This window comes from Vespa velutina, chromosome 4, assembly GCF_912470025.1.
Source record: "Vespa velutina chromosome 4, iVesVel2.1, whole genome shotgun sequence".
NCBI lineage: Eukaryota > Metazoa > Arthropoda > Insecta > Hymenoptera > Vespidae > Vespa > Vespa velutina.
Genome location: NC_062191.1, coordinates 4,550,200 through 4,559,965, shown reverse-complemented (window position 1 = coordinate 4,559,965; position 9,766 = coordinate 4,550,200).

Here is a 9,766-nt window from a genome sequence, read left to right as displayed (position 1 = left end):
CTTTTACGCTCGGACGGGCGGAACATTGAAATCGTAGCATCGAATGGTCGCGCCCACGGCTATGGATATTTCAGAATATAACCGTATTGGCTTATGCATCAGGGTGACCCCCACGGGAAGGACAAGATAATAGGGGAGGGGGAATATACATTGAACTTTGCTTCCAACAAAGCACTCGAATCATTTACCTTGCTATTCCATCGGCCATGTCTTTTATCTCGTTATCACGCCGACTGTGTGTGTGCCGTGTTTACTTACGTTAAGTTTTTTGCATTAGTACGCGCATATAAATATTTACTTATTAATCATATACGATAGATTTTGTTTAATTTTGTAAGTATCGCTATTGCCAAAGTTACGAATCGATGATTACTTAGTGGGAATAAAAGAATCAAAAAAAAAAAAAAAGAAAGAAAGAAAAAGAAAGAAAGAAAAAGTGGGTCTAAAAAATATATCAACGCAGATATATATATATATATATATATATATATATATATCAAAAATGATGTTTCATCATGTTGTATAAATGTTACCATCCTTGAACGAATCGAGTATTAATTTTATTTCAAATACATTTAATTATATAATTACATACTTTTCTTTACAATACAACAATCCTTAATTATACGTTTCCAGTAAAAGATATTTTCAGTCTTACCTAGATAATAAGTATACGAGCGTTTAATGCAATTTATGAACGGTGGAGGGGGAAGGGTGAGTGGAGGAAAAAAGAAAAAGATGAAAAAGAAAAGTAAAAGTGGAAAAAAAGAAAGGAAAAAAGGGGAAAAAAATGAAAGTAAAGAATATAAAAGGAGAAGTATTCTTAGAGCTAAAGGGTCGGTTTTTACGTATCGCCGATCTCACCGATGCAATTTCGCATTGTGCAGCGTAGCGCATACACGATCGACGAGGACGCGCATTTAACCGTGATTATAGTGCTCGCTCGAGCGCTCGCAACAAAGCCCGACCGATCAGGGCTGATTTATAAACAATGCACGCCTCGAGTGCACCGTCTCGCTAAACTCGGAGCGCACGAAAATGCGTCGAGCTCCTTGCAAGAAGGTGAATTCTTGCTTCGAAGACGTTTCGAGCTGAGCCGGAGCTAAAATAGATGGATGGATGTGGAAGTCTGAAGATTCTCGCGAAGTTCCGCCCGTGAAAAAGAGAGAAAGATCGAGGGAGGATTTAAGAGTGTTTGGTAGAGATAGATAGAGAGAGAGAGAGAGAGAGAGAGAGAGAGAAAATGGGAGAGAGGGAGGGAAGAAGAAGAAGAAGAAGAAGGACGGATGCAAACGGCATGGAAACAGCCGTAAAATTACAGTGTAAAACACGTTGTGTACTACGCGAAAGCGGCGGTTCGCGAAATTTACGACCTTGGAGCATCGCCGATGAAAGACTCGTAAAGGCTCCTATAATTGCGTGTAAATGTTTTTGTTTTCCCGCTATCGTTAACCATCCCGAGACTACAGAGAGAGAGAGAGAGAGAGTACTTGATTTACCGTCGTCCTCGTGAGACGATAAGTCCGCTATATTCTTCTCTTTCATTCTCTTACGAAAGTCGAGTCGTTTTATATCTTTTTGTTTTTTTTTTGTTTTTCTTTTGTTTTTTTTTCTTATTTTCATTTTTGTTTTTGTATTCTCTCTTTTCTTTGTTTTTTCTTTTTTTTTTTTTTTTTTTTTTTTTCTTTGATTAAATCAAGAAATACGAAATAAATAAATGCCTGGTGGTAACTTTGATATAATAATTCGATTATTTAAGCTTCATAAACAATATTATTTATTCAATTATATCAGATTTATTAGTTAATATTTTAGAGTTATGAAATTTTCAATAAATTTAACTTGTCTTTGGAAATAGGAACGAAGAAAGATATAGAGTTATCGATGCGAATCGATCTAATTGAGTTTTAACGTTGAATGAAATAAAGAATGAAATAATAATCGGTGAAAATTTTTTCTCGATTCTTTTAAATGAAATTATACGAAGTTTTCTCAGTCTGTGAAAAAGATATATAAAAATTTTCTTTTATTCAATTATTATTATCTATATCGTAATATATCTCGTGAATAAGTAGCAAGATGTAGATATATCCGGCACCTTTTCTATCTCCATAAAAGCGAGAAGTGCGCGGAAAGTAAGGCGAGAAATAGTCGAAGGCGATGCAATTTCAAAGACGTTAACACCCATCGAGCGTATCGCGTGGTCCTATCGGGGATCTTACGTTACCGGGATTTACAAACCTACACGCCTTCGCGACACTTGCTCGGCAATAACTTGTAGTCGGGCGAGACGTAAATTCTCCCTGCGTTCCGACATCGATCGGGAATAGGTATGTACGTAGCTACGCCAATTACGAGGAAGAAAACGGAAACGGAATCTACACGCATTTATTTCACTACATTCTACCTAGGATATATATATATATATATATATATCTATATATATATCTATATATATCTAGATATATATATATATATATACATACGTATATATATATACGTATGTATATATATATATATATATTTACACAGGAAAGTGTCCCGCTATTACGCACTTCATTATTTTATTTTTCTTTCTTCCTTTTTTCTTTCTTCTTTTCTTCTTTTTCTTCTTTTTTTTTCTTTTCCATCTCTTCTTTTTTTTTTTTTTTTTTTTTTTTTTTTTTTTTAAAAGGCCTTTTTCTTGTTAAAAACGAGGATGACGAGTCGTAACGAGTAGTAGTACCAACCTCCTGCTACGTTTATTCCGAGATTGCGTTTTGAAAAAATTACGAGGCACTTTCATTCCGAGCGAGATTGCCATTCGCTTATTCTAGAATAGTACTAGCAGTTTAGCATAGTAGGTAGTAGATATATGTAAATGAGAAAAAGAGAGACTTTAACTAATTATAAGCTCGTCCATCTATTTGTGTCTCCTTTCCTTTTTTTGTTAAATTTTAAATCCCTCCGTCCCCGCCATTTTTTTTGTGATTTTTTCTTTTTATTTTCCAATTAAAAAAAAAGAATTTCATCTTACATCATTTCTCTTATCTTTTTACATTTTTTCTAATATTCGAATCATTACAATTCCTTACGAAGGGAAATCAATTCAGCAATTATATTGAATTATATTTGAATATTTTAATTTTATGCTATAAAAATTTGTCATTTCTCATGGTTACTTACACGCACAAGAACCGGAGATTTCAGATAGCTAGTAATACTTAAATGGCTCGTGTATGTATATATAACTATACCAAAAGAGAAAACGTGGCTGGATCCGTCTAGAAGTCCTGGAAGATTCTCCTAATCGAGGGTAATGCAAATACGATGTTAATGTCGCGATTCGAAGTGCTTTGAAAGTGTTTCTTGACGATCTCCGAAAGAAAAATATAAACGTTCTTTGTCATTTTTCAAAAGGCCTCTTTAAATCGGGTTTCGGTGAGAAATAATGAAGAAAAAAAAAAAAAAAAAGAAAAAGAAGAAGAAGAAGAAGAAGAAGATGAAGAAGAAGAAAAAGAAGACAGAAATAACTTTTCAAAAGACATTCCGGTTCTTCTTATTTTTCGAACGGGACAAAACTATTATATCAGAAATCTCATATTTCGTGATTCGTTACACATGTCGTCAGTTTATTAAATGATTTTTCTTCACGGTAAGAAATTAACGAAAGCCTTAAATTGTATCGCATAGTACGCGGGAAAGTAGCGAAGGTTTCTTATTAATGTTCAGCCGGCCGACCAATGAAACGCACGTGCGACAAATTATGTGCCTTGTATTAAGGGAATAAAAAAGAAAAAAAAAAAAAAAAGAAGAAAAAAAAAAGAAAAAAAGAAAGAGAAAGATAGGAAGACAAGAAAAACAGAACGAAAAGAAACGAAAAGAAGAGAGAAAAGAAAGAAAAGGACAGTAATAGATCTAAGACGAGCGTTCGAATATGAGGATTCGAATGAGAATTATCAAATAAAAAGCATAACAATGAAATTCGATCCCAAAAATTCGGAAATTCGTAGGAAGCAATTTAGGAAAAAGAAAAAACATTATTTGGAGAGAATAAGGAGACAAAAAGGAGTATAGAAAAAAAGAGAAAGAGAGATCAGAAGCTCTTTTTAGCTTTCGGCAAAGAATCCGATGGTCGATCCGCTTTTCAGAATCGTATTTTTCACGGTGGGAGTGAAAGGAGGAGCGAAATAAGGATCGTCATTGTCCAAGAGACGAATGAAACGGATCCTCGAGAGCAAAACTCGTCGCGATCTCTTTGTCCTTATCCCCCTATTTCCGGAGGGTCCAGAACGTTCGCGTGGAACGCCATTGGCAATCTGTAAGGTCCGTGGAAGAGACGCGTATGGAATATTAATTCGTAGGGTTAGAGTTACCGACGTAACGCATAACGGTGTAACGTACACCAATGTCGAGAAATACCGAATATGCGTATGTGTCTGTGTATATATACACATCACACACATACACGCACACACACATATATATATATATATATAGAGAGAGAGAGAGAAAGAGAGAGAAAAAGAAAGAGAGAGAGAAGGACCGTTCGGCATAGGTGGAAACGCGCACATATATCCACGTCGCAGAGAAATATATGTGTCTTCTCCATCGAGCCTCCTTCCCGTCTCTTCTTCTTTCCCCTTACTTATTGGTTTCGTCGGGGCCGGTACTAGAGTGGAAGAAAAGTGGCGGACGAAGATACCATTCGAAGGGGGGGCCTGAACCTTCTACGAAGAAACACAGAAAGAGAGAGAGAGAGAGAGAAAGAGTGAAAGAGAGAGAGAGAGAGAGAGAGAGAGAGAGAGAGAGAGATGGAAGATGAGGAGGAGGATCGAGGATGAGGAGAAAAAAAAGAGACGACCGGAGGGGCGACCTCCCTTAGGAGCCTTTAACGGAAACGTATAAACGGACGAGAGTAAGGAAACGGTGACCCTCTCGACCTAATACGCGACTTCGCTGATATTTCCTTCTCTTAAGGATAATTCCTTATGATTCTTGACGTCGACTCTTGCCGGATAATAATTGTTTGCTCGTGTTCTTTCGCATTAATATATGTATGTTTATATATATATATATATAGAAAGAGAAAGAAAAAGAAAAAAAATACCGAAATTTCTCGATGAGAGAGAGCGTTGTTTTAACGAAGAATTCAGATGGATAATTCGAAGCATGGAAAAAAGAGAATAACAAAGAGAGAAAGAGAGAGAAAGAGAGTTAAAGGCGGCAAATGGCTCCTATAAGCGTCGTCGAGTCCTTATCGTCGACCATTTTCATTTTGTCCCCTTTCTGGCTTTTCGGCTCGAGCACTAATTGAGATCGTATCTCTTTACTCTTTAACGATATTTCAAACGAATCTTTTCGGTCAACATAATGTTTATATCGATCGCTGCATTCATCCATTCTTATTTATATTTTTTTTTTCCTTCTTTTCTTTTCTTTTTTTTTTTTTTTTTTTTCCTTCGCGATTATCGAAAGTCGCGGCCTCGTTATAATATGACTTCGTAAGCAATAATCGATTCGAAAAGTGAACGGAAAGTTAACCCTACTTTTAACGACACACTTTTCTCTTCTCTTGACAATCGTAAAAGTATCATTAGATGTTCGTGAAAAGGCAGAACGATGATAAGTTCGAACGATAATCGGGTTGTCTCGGTGATAGGTACATAATAATATCGTACACTTGAACGAACAAATTTCTCTTCTCTCTTTCGACGTTCATTATTCATATTTGTTCGCTCTTATGCCCGCCCATTTTTTTTTCCGGATCTTAATCCATTCGTCCATTTCGATAATTTCATATGAAATTCTTTAATTCCTTTTGACGTCTATGAATGCGTTACGATTGTATCATAATACGATTCACGTTTCAAAGTTGCCGCTACATGGATAGGTAATTATATATATATATATATATATATATATATATATATATATATATATATATATATGTCGTAATAATTACCACTCACGTGTTTACTATTCTAATCTTTGAATTTCCATATAGAACGGATCGAACGGATTTCATTTTGACCATAAAATCGAAATTATATAATGCGAAATTGTCTAATAGTAATAACGTGCAAACGATATCGCGAATTTCGATATTTACCTAGTTGAATGCTCGTGCGAATAATAACCATAACGTGTATTACTTGGGTGTATTTTCCGAAGGAAAAAAAAAAAGAAAGAAAAAAAAAGAAGAAGAAAAAAAAAAAAAAGAGAAAAGGAGAAAAATCTAACCAAGTAAACCGACGATAATTCACGGTCAGATCGTAAATATCCTTCTGCTTTTCCTTTTTTTTTTTTCGAGTGAGAGAGAGAAGGGGAAGGGGTGAGGGTAGAGGGTGCTATACGTACGAACCGAGTTCGGTCATAAAAATTTCACTTTTTTAGGAAATAGAATCGGAAGAAAGTTTTTCTCCTTAGGTCATGCCAAAGCAATGGTATACGTTTCTCTCGAACACCCAGCGATGTTTCGGGAAAGGTAAAGGTTTTTAGCCAATGGTGAAAGCCTTTCGTCGCACGAAAGAGGTGTCTCATTGTGTTAAATGTGTCTTCTTAGTCCGAAGTTATCCGTTCGTAAGGTCGAACGTGTCGTTCGAATTCTCCTCCTTCGAAGTTAACGAAAACTTTTTCATTCTGAGATCGTTTTATTTCTTTTTTCGTTCGTTTGTTTTTTTTTTCTTTTTTGTTCATTTCTCTCTCTCTCTCTCTCTCTCTCTCTCTCTATCTCTCTCTTTCCTTTATTCGATTAATAATTATTCTTACTTTCGAGGAAAAGTGCAATAAGAGGAAGTGTTCTTTGTTTATTTTTCTTTTCTTTTTTGTTTTTTTTTCCTTTTTTTTTTTTTTTGTTTTTATCTTTTCTTTCCCTTGTTAATTCGTGACCGATGTGAATGCAGTGTCATCGTGATCTTCACAATTTTAAAATATATTGTTGTTCAATGTAAGTACCCATTTACGTTATCTATGAAATTATTCTTTAATGCTATAGCGAGAGTTCATAAGCGATTATCATTTGTATTTCTACAGATTCGTTCAAGGTTAGATTCATTCAACTGTTCTTACGTTAAAGTAGATAATGCGAAAACGATAATGTCGTGATAATGAACTCTTTTTTCTGGGGGAAAAAAAAAAAAAAAAAAAAAAAAAAAAAAAAAAAAAAGAAAAGAAACAAACAAAAAAAGAGAAATAAAAAGAGATAGGTACGGAACAAAGAGATGATAATTAAAAAGAAGTACGAAAGAGAAAACAGAAAAAGGAAAACAAGAGAGGAAAAATCAAGGGAAAGAAATTGGTTCATCGATTTGGATGGTTCATCGAAAAGAGATGGAAAGTTATGACGATTGGAGAATTATCGTAATCGTTCGTAGAATGGAGTCACAAAAAAGTATTCGACTTCGAGATAGATTGCGGTAAATTTACTTTGAAAAAAGAAGTCGGAAAATGTTGGAAGAAAATGGAACGGAAGATCGTTTTTCGCGACGACTATTCGTTGAGGATCGAACGAACGAACGAACGAACGAACGAACGAACGAACGGGAACGTTCTTCTCGAAAGTTGGTGTGGGTGTAAGGGTGAGGTGGGATAGTGGGTTGGGGGGTTGCGGGGAGGGGGGGAATATCGAGCGCGACAGCTCAGCTCGCGCGTGTGTTCGTAGTTAACAATTTAGTCGAGAAGGCGCGCATAACTGAGAAGCCGGTTATACGATTTTTCGCGTGCGATTTTCTTGGCTGGCCATGATATGTCTCTCTCATGAAAAAAAGGAAAATAAAAAAAAGAAAAGAAAAAAAAAAAACAAGAAAATGTTTGATGGAAAGTCGGGATTGTCGTTTCTAACGCATTAAATACCCCCTCCCTTTATTTGCATACGCGCAAGCAAGAAAATATGCGTACTTACACACATTGCATGTAAATTCTTCGACATTTTCCACTCGTTTGACTGGTAACAACCAAGTAAATTGCCCTTGCGAACAGATTATAGTAGGGGGACACGTTTTCGGGACGACGAGAGGACGTACCATCCTATTCGATCTTTATCCAGGAATAAATCGCTTTTCTTTCGATGTCGATAAATTCTTACGACATCGAGAGACTTAGTTTCGATGTTTCAAATATTACCTTACTATTATCTCTTCATGTCTTTATCTTAGATATTTGTATAAAAGAAAACGTAGATATGTAAGTGCATAAGAGCCATTCATTCGTATTTATTTCTATATTCGTATTGCATGTAGATAGGTATGATTCGTCTAATTAACTTAACCTTATCGTAATTAACGTTAAAAAATAAATGAGTTTTCGTGTTCTCTATTTTACGACTCGTTATCCTATGTCTATCTAAACGATTACGCGAAACAGTGCTACTCTTTTTACATTAAAGATATATCAACGTATAAACGACCATCGGCGATAATAATATTCCAAAAGATTAGTCTGAATTTAAACATTTAAATGGATATACGAATACATTTCTTAAGATGATACAAGTTAGAATTTATCACGATGGAAGAAATTAATTCGTTAATTTTATCCCTTACATTTGGGTTAATAAATATAGCAGATAGGTATGCTTTAAAAAATTCAAGCAAACGAAAACGGTACGGTTATTCGAGCCTGTAACTAACGGTACGGTACGATAATTAAGTTCTATATCATTTGATTTAAACGAATATTAATTACTTACTTGAGAGCTATTTGTTCGATAATAATTTTAACTCTTTTAAAAGGTACTTCACCTACGAGCGTAAATCTAGCGTGTGAATAAACAAAAAATTAAAAAAGATACCTAGATAGGTGGATATATTATACATAGAGGTACCTACGGGAAGGGAATTCTTCGTACGCAACGACCGTGCTAGCAATTAGCGAAAGTGCACGTGTTAACGGTGCAATTACGAAAGCACGTTAACCGCCATTACGAAATCGTTCGTAGTTCGCTCGAAGAACGAAGAATGTTTCTTTGCGGATCTTATTTTTAATCGGAAAAAAGATTGATCTTATATATATATATATATATATATATATATATATATATATATATATATATATATATGTTAAAATCATGTAAACGTTATTTCTGATTATAGCGTAGTGTTTGTTTCGGAGAAAGATTTAGTGTAAACAATTTTATCGACGAGATAATAAATAATACAATATTTAGTTATTTTTTCACGTAATGCCGAAAATTTTAAAAAATTAAATATCTTAAAAAATTTCATATGATAACAAAATGTAAAATATTTATAACCGAAAAGGGAGACAAAAGAAAATTGAAAGGAAAAGGAAATAGACTTTCTTAGAAATGATCACGTAGTTAAAGCTAATTATACGAAGACACGCCGCGATGTATCTTGATGTACCTTGCAAATACATAATGTGCTTTATATCCATAATCAACGTTCCGTAATGGCACTTAAGCATCCACTTGTTGATACCATTTATGACCTTTTGTGCATGGCGTTACATGTGTAAAATGTTCACATGGACGTCATACCAGCACGCATTCGCGACTATGTTAAACGTTAATACCGTGTATACACGCACAGCTACTTATCCAGCCGCGAAAGCACGTTGTTACGTTTAAAGAAATTATTATGACATTTTCGTAGATGGTTCGACAACGAACGACTAAGCCACCTAGCCAATAAATTTCTATCAATTTTTGTCCTAGAATAAGATCGATGTATTCGTAAAAAAAAAAGAAAAACAAAAAAAAAAGAAAAAGAAGAAGAAAAAGAAAAAAGACAAACTCGCCAGTATTATCGATTTAACAATAAAAAAA